This window comes from Nicrophorus vespilloides, unplaced genomic scaffold (assembly GCF_001412225.1).
Source record: "Nicrophorus vespilloides isolate i.1.1-1 unplaced genomic scaffold, Nicve_v1.0, whole genome shotgun sequence".
NCBI classification, from domain to species: domain Eukaryota; kingdom Metazoa; phylum Arthropoda; class Insecta; order Coleoptera; family Silphidae; genus Nicrophorus; species Nicrophorus vespilloides.
This window is the reverse complement of record NW_017096594.1, coordinates 785,349-799,511: the sequence shown is the minus strand read 5'-3', so window position 1 is coordinate 799,511 and position 14,163 is coordinate 785,349. Positions and strand designations below refer to the sequence as shown.

General features: G+C 30.3%; 1 protein-coding gene and 1 long non-coding RNA gene across 3 annotated transcripts in view; one reads left to right on the top strand and one right to left on the bottom strand.

The window, feature by feature from the left end:
- Nucleotides 1-14,163, top strand: part of LOC108557490 (transmembrane and TPR repeat-containing protein 1-like) — a 274,214-nt gene that overhangs the window by 63,169 nt on the left and 196,882 nt on the right. The window lies entirely within an intron of this gene.
- On the bottom strand, nt 2,235-2,833 carry LOC108557491. The gene is made up of 3 exons (XR_001890861.1): nt 2,799-2,833; nt 2,384-2,462; nt 2,235-2,322 (listed from the first exon to the last, which is right to left on the bottom strand). It is a non-coding gene; the product is annotated as an uncharacterized LOC108557491 (long non-coding RNA).

Sequence of the window (14,163 nt, the reverse complement as noted above, 5' to 3'; positions counted from 1 at the left end):
TTCTTATAAAATTCAGCTACTTAAATTCTATATTTAAAAGCAATATAATAATAACAACAATATTGTAACAGTCATAAACAAAATTGACACTTTGTAGACAGAAATATTTCAAGGTCGCATTTTCAACCATCATAGTAGCCACAAATACAATTTTTAAGCATATACTATGTACAATTTTTTATCAATATCATCAAACTTAAAGCATTTTGACGTCAGGCCAACATACATGCTGTTTTCGGGCTTTTTCTGCTTTGTTTCTATGTTTATTGGAGTTGAAAATTGGTTTCAAATTCAATACCAACTCTTGTGGTTTTTAAGTTATATCAGCAATTTCAAGAGATATAATCCAACAGACAGTTTGAATTAAGATCTGAAAGATTATCACAGACCTGATTTCTGAGTTTGTTGAGATATTCTATAACAGAAGTTTGTATACTTATCTGCGAGAACCTACATATAATCATAAGTATTTCTTATAATCGTAAGAATTTACAATATTCTAATTGATAAACCCTAAGAAATTCATTAATACCCCACTAGAGGTAAATTGCCCCAGTTCGCAGATTACAGTCTTTTTGATAACATAATTTATTTATTTTTTCATTTAAATAGATTATTTTTAGTATATACACTGAAACAAAATTTTGTTTAATTTTTGAATATTTCAATGTAATAAAACACTCATCGATACTTCAAACAAATACAATTATTCAAATGAAACAAAATAATTGCATTGAATAGTTAGTAACATTTTTTCATTTAACAATAACAGCAGAATCGAAATAATAACGGAATTGCCTGTGGTATGCACTAATCATTTCTGTTACACATATAATTAGTGTAATGTGGTGCAATCAAATCATTGAATATTTAGATATGAAAATGGCTGAAATTATTGCGCGAATTGTTTAATCAATTACACACCACTTTGAATACCACCCACTGCTGTTGCCAACAATGTTAAACCCATCCAATAGGTGTTTCCTTTTTTTTGTATTCCTGTATGCCGAAAGCCATTGGATTAACCATCCATTCATACATTATTTCAAAACGGAATTCAAATTGGATCGGATTATCATGGAGCGTGTTTTGCAAAATTTATTTTGTTTTATTTTATTTTCTATATATTTTTGTGGTGAATCAATCGCATTATTATATCGCTATTATCCGGGGATTTGCATTATTACAACACTTTTCGAATCTATTGTATACAAGGCTTAACACTGTTAATATTATGAATAACTAAAAATGTTTTCGGTTTTAATCTGCTTTCTGGTTAATAATAACAATAATAACGAATGGCCAATTACTGCTTATTTCGATTCAGTTTTATTTGTAAAGACAATTAAGCTTTTGGCATTTTGGCCTAAATCGATGCTATTAAAAATATCCCACTTTGTTTTGTGCAAATTTTATTACTTAATCCTCTTACTACATTTTGTACTTCCATTAACACATATATATTATTGTTGTCTTTTTTTTTCTACGTAAAATATTATATTTGAAATTCGTTATTCCTATTTTTGTTTTTTAATTTTTATAAAATATAATTCATATATAAAACATGGATAAATAAATAATCTGAAATTGTTATTATTACAATATTATTTTATATTAATTAAAAATTGATCCAAAGTCAAATCAAATGGTTTAATCTTAAGTTTTATCTTATTTTACTAGAGCATAAGAATAATTATTTCCTAAATATTACATACAAACTAATATAAGCTTTCCGCTGAAAATGACGTTTATGTTTTGTTAGGATACTTAAGGCCCGCGGGCCAAATCTGGCCCTCTACTTCATTGCATCATACACCTCTTGACAATATCGAATGAATCAGACGTTAATTCATCAATAGAGGCATGGTTTTATTTATGTTATGTTTTGACAAAATAATGCTGAAGTTTCATACCGAGATTATAAAGCATTAGATTGGTCAAGTATAACACAACCTACAAAAAAATTGCTCAGCTTCTTGTTTTCACAGGAATTCGCGAATTCCCGAATTCTCGAAATCCCTTGAAATCAAACAGATGAATAATATGTTTGTAGCTTGTGTTATACTTGAATAATTAATTGCTTTATAATCTCCGTATGAAACTTTAGAATTATTGGATCCAAATATAACATAAATGATACCACCCCTATATTGTTGTGTTACCATCTGATTCAATGGTTTTTTTTTCGTCGAGAAGTTTCTTTATATCAATCCCTTTCTGCGAATTTTCTTTAATTGTTATTTCTTTCATTTTAGCTGTTCTTTCGGGTTCCTGATGTTTATAAAACTGATTGCAAAGAGTCGGGGAGTGAATTGTGGTTATCTGAATAATTAAATAATTATTAAAATTTAATTTTAAAGTAGGAAGAAATCAAATGTTTTACCAGTCCTTACATTGACATCATTTCGTGGTTGATTTTTTTACTTATTTTCCTATTAGAAATTATAGATTATTAGAAAATGCTGTAAAAAGAAAAGTTGGAATTAGATATCAGAAAATCCTACAAAAGTTAGTGTTTTATAATAAGAAAAATAATTTGATCATGTAAGAAAACTAGAAAATTTGCAGAAATTGCATATTATGTTCGTACGACATTTTTGAGTTAACCTTCATACTGTATCTACTAAATTTTTTATCTTTCTGTTCAAGTTTTTTTTTTTAATATTTAAATTGAAATAAAGTATTGTTTTTTCACATAAAACGAATACTGATCAATGTAGAACAAACAAAAATAATTGCAGGTTTATACTTTGAATGCAATAAAAATAATAGATAATAATTTTAATAATCATACTTACTTAGATATATTTCAAATTGAACACAGGAAGGACGGACAAATACCAGAAACTGATCTGGCTGGAGCAAGCTACATGCTGCTAGTGTGGACTATTTCATTACTTTTCGACGGAAAAGTAAAAACGATGAAATGGCAAAAAAAAATGAACTGATTTTTGCAAAGACATAGTTTTTTTTAATTTGAAACGAAAGATATTGATCTATGCAAAACTCGTATATTGATACTTTATGAATTATTAAACTTTTTATACATCGAATCATTATTATATTTCCAAAGTTGATCAATAGTTGAATCATATTTTTATTTGAATATTGGTAGTTTCTCTTCATTTTTGTATAAAATATTTTAATACTATTCGATAACAATAATTGACGTTGTTAAAATAATTTACCAAATCCCATTTGCTTTTCTAGAAGCAATAGTCAACAATGCAAAAGAAGAATAAAAAAAATATATTCTCATTATTTTCAGTCTTTTAAATATCATGTATCATCATGAATATCATCATGTATCATCATGAATAAATGTATAATAATAAAAAAAATGATTTTACAAAATTTCTTATAATTTAAAAAAATACACAAGTGTTACAAAATTAATTTTCTTACTTTTATAATTTTACAAATAATAATATATCATAATGACTTTTATAAAATTGAGAAACATTTTTCTCATTTATTAAGGAAGGACATGAAAAATATAAATTGTTGTCACTAAATACTAAATTTGCATTTAGTGACGATTTAAACACTTAACTAGTCTACTTCTGTAAATATTCATATTTCTAAACAATGTATATCATAATGGTGCATGAAATATCTTCATTGCAAGTATATGTTTGTAGTCATTATTTAAGTTAGTAACTTTATTTGATATGAATTTATGTTAAATTACGTTGTTTGGTAATTTCAAAGAGACTTTTAGTTTTCATTATATAAATTTTACATGTAAATTTATAAAAATATATTATTCTGGAAGTATATAAACTTTAGAAATATACATAAAATATTGATTTGCTATATATTAATTCAAATATATATACATAGAGAAATACTTATTTGCTTACGAAAACAACCAACAAAAAACTTGCTAGACCTCTTGTTTTCAAGAAAATATTTAGCGACCCATTCTCTAACTGGACTCGCAAGCCCAGCATACCAAAATACAAGAGAAGTCAAGAAATAGTTAAATCCTGCAATAGTAGAAGATATCATTGAGTTTGTAGAATCGAATTGTAGTTGTACAAGAGCTCAAATTAGAACTACCATTACATCTAAATGCGCAGATGAAAACAAAATGTATACAAACGGTTGGAGAAAGTAAGAGAATCTAAAAGGGGCAGTACCGATGATGATGATATTGAGGATTTAGTCAAACCATCACCTAATAAAAGGCAACGTAAAACAAAAAATACCAAAAGCGATGAGCATAATAATAAGGAAATAATCAAAGCATCCACTAGTCGAGCGAATTCCACTAAAAACGATGACGATGATAAAAAGTTTTTAGTAAACGCATTCACTAGTAAAATACTTTCAAAATCAAAAAGAACCAGTACCGATGATAATGATGCTGTTGATCATGATATTGAGGATTTAGTTAAACCTAATAAAAGGCAACGTAAAACAGAAAATGCCGAAAGTGATGAGAATAATAATAAGGAAATAGCATCCACTACTCGAGCGAATTCCACTAAAACCAATGAGGATGCTAAGAAGGTTTTAGTGAAAATCAACTAGTGGAAGATCAGCAAAAGGAAGAGAAAACCAAAGCAAATAAGTATTTCTCTATGCATATATATTTGAACTACTTCATTTGATCCGGCTCTATCTATCTCAGCAAAGTTAGTAATATATATATGAAATTGTTGAATTCCGTACTGTCTAACTCTGCAAAGTTGTATATACATGATACAAGAAGTATAAACTTAATTTGACGTATTTAACAATTTGGACAAATGATAGTTTAGAGAGATTTGTTGTGAAAATGATTAAAGTAAATATATCTAAATATGTTGTTATTATGTAAAGGTTATAATGTATGAGGATGATAATAGATTTCTAAGTAATAATTCAAGTGAGACCAAATGGAGCGTTAGTGGAATGCGCATTCCAGTCTATAGATAGTAACGTAATTAATTAATGAGGCAGCAATTATTTTAATTGGGTGAGCGCGTTGAGTGGAATCGATATGTGTGGACCGGGTCTCCAAATTTCGCGACATTAACATGACAAACTATCGACCTATTGTATTTTCGGTCCAGGCTAACGTGTTAAGTTTTCAAGACCCTTGAGGAAACTGCAATCATCTAATTGTTAGACACAACCAAAAATAGATTGAATTGAAAATTTTATGAAGACACTTTTTCATACAAAACGTTAACATTTGAAATGTAATTATACTACGTATGTTCTACTTAATGCAAAGCTAATTTTCCTATATAGTATAATTTTTCCTTGTATAGTTAGCATTAAGTATCTACATTATTTTCAGATCTTCTTCTTATACATAAGGTATATATATATATCCTTGATGACCAACCCATTTGTTCTCTAATAGTTTTTGAGGTATTTACGTAATTATGTTATCAATGATACCACCAAAAAAGTTTGTCCAGAAATTGCTGAACTATAAATAGCCAATATAATACTTTTATGTGTTGATTCAGTAAATTACATAATCTCATGTCATGACTTTGAAACTTCAATACATATGCAGTTACATCATTTAGATTATGCTCTCAGTTAAATAGAATTTCAAAGAAATTTCAGTTTGTAAATGATAATTGAGGTAATCTGATTAGTATATCCAATCATTTAGATTCTTATCCTGTCTCTAGAAATGTCTGAAGCGATGATCATACATATTTTTTTATAAGAATAAATTTTCTGTATAATTAAAGACGATTTTTTTTGGATTGGACAAATTCTCCTAGTCCCATCATTTAGATTTTTTTCTGTACAAATTTCTAAAATGATGACTACATATTTATAACAACGAATGTTCTTCGGTTCAATTAAATAAATTATGAAACATAAAGCAAATCAATTAAATTTTCTTGAAATATGAAAGCAGAATCATTCATATTTTTTAAGAACATTTCAGATCCTTCACATTATATTATTTATTTTAATTTTAACGTTCACTCAATGTTTTCATTTCATTCATTTTTTTCTCTCTCTAATCTACACATAACTAATATTTCGCAAATGAAAATATAGTGCTCAATCGCTATTTTAGTTTACTAATATATTATTTTATTGTGTTAATTACCCGAGAATTCCCGGGAAATTAACACCTATTTTCGGGAAGAAAATAACTTCACAATTAATCGTCGACTCTTCTCTCTGTTTACATGACTGAAAAAAATATCTTTTCAGTTAAATAAATAAAGATAATTATAAAATCTCGATCATTGAGATAATTTTTTTTATTAACATTTCTCATAAAGGTATGAAAAGAAGAAATGTTCTAGGATTTTTCAGTAATAATTTTTTTGTTTTGTAGAATAAATGATGCTCTTAGTGTTTGTGTAGAAATGACTGAAACAATAAATACATATTTAAAACTACGAATTTTCATCTAAATTAGTGAGAGTTTTTTTTGTCAAAGAAAGGATGATTAAGAAAGTCTGTTCTATAATCTAGATTAAGCTCTGCACGTTTGAGTGCATTTCCCGTTCCAGCATTTAGTTTAGCGGTGTAAAAGTGGTACAATTTGAAAATCTCCATTTTTATGAGCATAATTACACGAAAGGGACAAAACGTAAAGCGGAAAAGGATCTGAAATAGTTTAGAAATGTTGCCGCAACGGAGGTAGTTGGGCCGTTCGTCGGCTCATAATTAAATATGATAATCCGGTGTCCATGGTATTAAACGGAATTTGATTATGCCGTCCCGAAGAGTGAGAATGTGTGTAATTCATGCAAATTATTTAACCGAATTGCAATTTACATTTTCATGTAAAATATCAAGCATCTGAATCCCCGCCGTCTCAACCTCCCACAGGATGCGTTTAAAGATAATGTGTGTGTATGAGTGAGAGGAAAGATGAGGAATGTGTACGTAAGAGAGAGAGAGAGAGAAAGAGGAGATGAGGAGCGCACCTCGCGCATTGAATATTTATGAACACATCAATTTCGTATCGGCTCCTTTTCATAATGCACAAACCTTCGCCCCGGTCGTCCCCCCAATTTTTATACACTCCTCTTCTTTTTTTTATTCCGATCGTCCTTGTTGAGGAAGAAAGGGGACTGCGTGGGTGAAAAAGAAGAATAATAAAAAAAGGAAGAGAAAGAGCGGGCTCGGGAAATTCTGTATGAATTATTTTCCGCGACACGTCAACGCTACGGGTTTTATTTAATTAGAAAAATATGTAGATTGCGATTGATTTCCCCGTCGGAATTTCGCAGCGACGGGAAATTATGTAAATTCCCCGTGTTTTTAGAGAATTTTAAGTAAATCTCGGTCCGCCCTTTCGGAAAACCCCGCTTCTACGACCGATATCTTTCTTACCCATTAAAAACTTTCCGTCACTGCGAGGACAAATTAACAACCGATTCAATGAACACGATTTTTTTTTGTCATAATAAAGAAAGAGAAACTTTTAATATAAATTTATGAAACGTGCTTATATTTCTTACAGCAACATTTTTAAAAGCAGTTTTTTGTAAAGTACATGTCTAGAAACTAAACATCATACTTTCTCGTAAAATTCTGAATATTGTTTTGCTTCGTTTAACTTAAATTTTTCATAAAAGATAATTTCATCCTAACATGACAATCATGCATGAGGTTCATACGGTTCTAGAGATTTCCTGGAAATGTTTATGATATAAATTTCCCGAAAAAATACTTAATAATGCTAAATCGGAAATTAAAATGTTTTGGTATCAAAATTTTAATGAAAAAAATCAAATCAATGATTAATCTGCTGTCAATATTAAAGGACATATCATGTTCTACAGATAATATTAAATATTGTAATTTAATTCATTTTTTTATAATTTTATTATTTAATTACTTTTTTTTACAATTTGCGAAATTTCCCGGCATATTCGTGTAATTTTCTTTCATATTATTTTACTTTTCAACTACTCAATTTAAATAATTTTAACAAATGCGAATAAATTTAAGTATCCATTTAAATATGAATGGAATTATGATGTCAAATGTTCTGGGAACAATGTGGAGGAAAAGATTATGCATATGCCGCATCTAATGTCAATTAGGCATATCTTATGAATGCGATTGCTTCAGACTTAATTAAGTTCAGGAGTAATTTCGAGATGCCTATAAATATTTTAAGGGCAAACGTAGTAAGTAATAAGATGGAATACGTCGCAGTTAGAGAATCCGTGGGAAAAGCCGCCACCCCTGCGGCCTTGTTTACTTATCAACCAATCCTAGCAACGTGAACCTCTCTTATGCAACTTCCCCCGAAGACAATGTTAATTATAATGAAAGCCAGCCCAGCTTTTTTCTTGCGCCTCCTGAGGCCCATAATTCACTTCCTCTGCTCGACTATAAATTTCAACAATATGTATCTGCATGCCAGTATTGATTACTACTGCGTGCGTTTATGTTTTTCTTCTTCACGTATATATATATATATATATTTACGTATAAATAGAAAAGCGTCAGGAAATGCGAACGGCAGAACATAATCTATTTTTTTCATGTGGATTTTCTGTGGTGTTATTTAATCCCGAGCTTTGTGTTCATCCCCAGCTGCGCAAGGATAGTATGTTAGAGTATATGAAAAGGGGGGGTTTGGATGCTGGAGTGAGGACATAATTAATTGCGTGCCTGGCTGCGAACAAAGCGCGAAGGCCCATAAATTATTATTTTGAAATATTGTTCGGAGGGTGGCTCTTCCTTGGCCAATTATCGAATTAATGCAGAAGGATGCCTCCCCTTACTCCTTACGTTTTCCTCACTGCGGACTGTTTTTTCCTGCAGGATGTTTTTTCATTTGCAAAGCTGTGTTTATTTTTGTGCATATTATGCAAAAATTTGAATATGCATGCGACTCGGTTAATGCCACATGACTAATTTGACGGGGCAGTAATCAAACTTAATGCACGGAAGTCAGACGGAGTTTCCTGTCAACGCCCCGCAGGATTCTCGAATATTGAGCAAGGACTAACACGCGCGCTCCCTCAGCATATTTTTTTTCTTTTTTACACCCCATTGCGATAACTGACATTGCGACGTTTCCGGAAGTATTATTAGTATTCCTACTTCCGGTTTCCTCTTTTTTTTTCTGCCTTCCTCCTTCGAGCTTTCGAGGAAGCAGCGATATTGAATCACGGAACGTGCCTTTCTCGACTATTCCTTTTCATTTATTTTCACTAGCATAACGGAAATCAATATTTATTTCTCGTGGAATATTTTTACTTACATTTGGAAACCGAAAAATGACAAATCATTTAATTCATTTAAAAAAATTACTACTTTCCATATTATGTAACTTATATTTTGTGATTTAAGATAAATATTATTCATTTTACGCCGACTTTTGTAGAAACGGAACTGCGACGTAAACCGAGTGCTATACCGGCAGCTGTGAGTACAGGAATTCCTCACATTGTGCGGTTCAGCCAATATCTCGGAATGTTTGAAGTCAGACTAATCGAGGACATCGACACATTACAATGCTTGACTGTGTATATCAAATTTATTTGAAAATTTTTATATTAATTTGTACGTAACTAATTTATTTTTTTTTTAATCCAAAGTTCCATTATTTAATTACGCAATTGTTATAACTTAAAATTTGGGTTCAATACTATTATTATTGATTTACTAAAGATGAATGTACATGCAAAAATAACTACGTATAATGTAAAGACAATTTTATTAAATAAAAATTTGATAATATTTATAAAAGTTGTAAAAGTAGTGAATTTATTGAAATATGAAACACAATATAAACAGAAACCAAGTTTTGATGGGGGTAATATTATAGCTTGTGCTACGATTTATCATTGAAATATAGTGCTCATAGCAAAACTGCACGAATGTGAACGTTTTATAATTATAACCTAAATACTACCATCTGCTACCAAACCGCAAAGTTCCGGAATAATTCACGAAGATAAATATATTTCAATTTCTATAGTAATTCATAGACCGAATGATCTATATGTAACATATGTGTATTCCACATTAATTATTATTCTTTATTTAACTCCTTAAGCAGATGCAATGCACGAAGTGGCTCCTCTAGTGGACACGAATTTTTGTCACTAGCTTTATATTTTGTTATCTACATACTAAATAGTACGGTGCACATCCCTTTTTTTATTACTAGGAACGATAATCTGTATATCAAGAAAATTCATAATGCGAATATATTCGTCATAAGCAATATAATAGACCATGACAAATATATACGACATAACTACCTTAAGGTTAAAGAACATTAGAAAATAAAAAAACAAATGCGGTTTTAAATTAATCGGATAGGATTAATGGAATGGACTGCAGATGTTTTCGCGTGGATTATTATGACCGATCGATCGAATCTAAGGGACGTAGAAGCGGCGCGGCATCCCACCCTTCAGAAACTGTCCGCCCATCCGAAAACAGGGAACCCTTAATTCACTGTACCCCCATGCAATAATTATAATTCCCGTTGCAGCAGCCCTTGCGTCTCCCGTTTTTCGCGTTAAATAACGAATCGCGACCCAATTTCGTAGCGTCCCCAATTTTCGCTTTTTAATGAAAAACCTTGTTTATTTCATTTATTAAATTTGCCCATTCCAATAGTGTTGATTAATTAATGGCGATCCGTCCGTAGCTCATAATTTTTTTGCAGTTAAATTTTTTGTGGTTATTTTTTTAAAACCAGACGTTTTTATCAGCGTCGATACTTTCGTTTCCGACCCTTTTCCAACTTTCAAGTTACTATAAATTCATGAACCTATTTCGAAATAGGCAGTATCGAAATAATATAGTGGAATACACTCTTCTTTTTGTCCGAACGTACACTATGTTCATACGAATGTACTCAACGTTCACAAGAACGTACACATTTCCTCGAAACCTCTTTATTTCGAAATTGTTTATTATAAACTGAATAATACTTGTTAAATAGTTAAATAGTGCATTAAAATCTTCTTAAATGTACAAACGTTTGTTTATTTTATTTATTAATGTTGGACATTTTTAATAGTGTTGATTAAGTAATGACCATCTGCGCACCGCTCACATATTTTTTCAATTCCATTTTTTTGTTGTTTGATATTCGATACTTTCGTTGCCAACCCTTGTCCAGCTTTCAATTTAATAATATTAAGGGTAATAAAAATGCATGAGTCTATGTCGAATATGGACAGAAAAAAAAACAAATACTGAATCGAATGATTGATATTTTCATATATTCCCTGCACTTACAAACGAGCTCCAACATTTTTATTCCATTGTATTTAATTCAATTATCCCAGTTTGAAATGTATGCACACATTGGAAGGGATACTAATGGAAATATATATACAAAACGTAAATATTATTACATTTCGCAAAAAAAATGTATTGAGTTTAAAATAAAAATTCCCATTTTATTTTCCGATATTGACTTGTAATTTTCATGATGATAGAGAAAAGCATCAAGTAGTTATTAAACTATTAAATTGAATTTTCTTGTCGTGTAAAATGTATTAAGTACAAGAATTATTGACCCTTTAGTATCTGTTTTTGGTTGCTTTACACACAACAACTCTTGAGCGAAAGTTTCATCCGCCCCCTCAGCATGCTCGCTTGCCTTTTAGAGACCCTTATAGTTAGACCCACTGACCCAAGGGACGTTTCGCCTACTTTGAGAACCGCTGATCTATAATATTCAAAGTCCTTAACAACACCTAATTTTAGTACCCATTGATTATTATATTAGAATATTCAAATTTATTCTAACTCTTTAAAAGCTATTTCCATTTACAACTTAAATACACATTCAATCAAAGTATGTTCGATAATACGTACATAATTATTTAGTCCTTTTAGCACAAATATTTTATTAAATCTAAGTACCAGAATGCCCGTCTACTAATACAAGAGTGTGAGTAAAAATGTACGTTTGTGAGATTGTTGAGTGAGTACGCTAATATGAACATCCAATACTTTAAATGCGAATGAAGAGCCAAATGTGTTTCATTAAACCAATATAAAAGTATCATTAACATGGGAATTTTCTATCAAATTAATTTACATTTGCTTAGCGTACAAAAATGTCAGTTTACATTATGTACGTTAACTGAGCAGTGACTGTATATTTTAATGATTTTTTAAATTTTGTTAAAAATCTTGAGAGTGACAATAAATTATATTTAATTATTTTACATTTTTTAACTACTTATTTCCAAATGATGTAGGCTTCAGATAAATACTGTATGTTACTGTGAATTTAGTCGTGTACGTTAGTATGGACAATACTCCATGTTCATACTAACGTACACGTTGGTACGTTCATGCATCTTAATCGATATAAGTTTTTAGTTGTTAATTTGTATCATCAATGTTGCAATAAACTTCAATGAATGTTATTTAGTTGCATACAAATCAACAATTTCAAAGTTTTTGATACTCGAATCTCATTCGATCTTGAGATGGATTTGATATTTACATGGAGAGCACATTTGTTTTGTAGGTAAACAAAACAGTTTGCAGTGTGCTAGTTTTGCAAACTTCCTCTCTCATTTCGCGGCAGACTCGGTCACGCGACAAATTTATTCCTGCTTTCCTTTAGGAACAGCAAAGAGGCAACTAACTACTTTTAACGACTACTAGTGTATTAAAAATATTACTGTGCTTGTAGTTGCGAATTGCATCCAATTTTATGCTTATCCATTTTAACAATTCCTTAAGAAAACTATTATTTTTTATTTCATTTTGTGTGTTTAAGTAGAAAGAACATCATTAAATCTTCATTTTATCAACAACTATTATATAAGCTATCTAGAAATAATGTATATTAATGCAAATTCAGTTAATTATCAATTGTGTTCATTTTTTTAAATATAAACATATTAAATAATTCGTTAAAACATTATTATTTTTATATAAATATATTTTTAAAAGTTGATCACCAAAACATCCAGCTACTCATGAAAGAAACCAAATATGTACGCTTACACGAATATCGTAGTGTACGTTCGTATGAACATCGATTACGTTAGTGCGAATGATTGATATTATCATATTCTTGTATATAAAATTTCTTTCTCTTAAATATTTGCTTATATTCGAGAATCTTTTGAAAGTAATTTGAAATTCTGTGTTGATTATGTGTAAATATAAATTTATTGGGTATAGAATGTATGTTTGTAAATGCGGGTGGAAATGATGCTCGTGCAATACGATTTCGGGAATTGGAAAACTTCACGGATGTATAAATATTAAACGTTATGGGCCAGACATCCAGCTGTATAATTTTAGTTAAGAATTCGGTATTCGGTCGAGGATGTTCCGTTCCAGGTGGTTGGGCAGTTGTTTTACTCCGTATTTTCATTTTGTCCTAGTAGCATCTTGAGGATTCCCGTTTTAAAAATTGCGAAGGCCCAATATCGCCCGGTAACGCGTGTTGCCGTGCACCGAAACGCGCCCATTTAATATTGTACGAATGCCGGAATGGCTTCTGGGGGGATGAGGGTGAAGGCAGAGGTATATGACACGAGGGTTTTCCTTCCGGTGGCGGCTGCGGAGCGGTGGCATAATGGAATAAATAAAAATCAATTTTAATTTTTGAGCTGCCGCCGCTTTCAGTAAACACACGTGCCTTATCTGTGGACACTTTGGACATACACAACCGTGACCATCCCTGAGGATGGAGAATAGAATTGCATAATGCCCGAAGAGAAGGGAATACTTAAATTGGTTTCTTTAAGGCCAAAAAAATGTACATCAAAACTTCCTACAATTTAAAGCTTACATAAGTATATATAGGTTTATAGATTTAATATTGTATTTTTTAAATCCGACACTTAGTTTAGAGATTACTTCTTGTTGAAATAATATGAATAATCTAAAATAACAGCGAAGATCATTCTTTTATGACCAAAATCGAAATTCCATTTCATTTATTTGTTAAAATAAACATAATATAATATTTTGCTCTTTAGATACTTTTGTATCTTATAATATACAAAAGTATCTGATATTTTCACCAAAATTAGAGGGTATTATAACAATTTTATAAGGGTATCACAAAATATGAAAATATTAATTTATGTGCAAAAATAACCTATACTCAACAGTTTGCATTAGTTATTATCCTTGTATTTAATATTTTGGTTTAATATTTATTTTATTTTTGTCCAATAAGTGGACAATCTTATCAAAATCATATGAAATGGATTTGAAGAACTG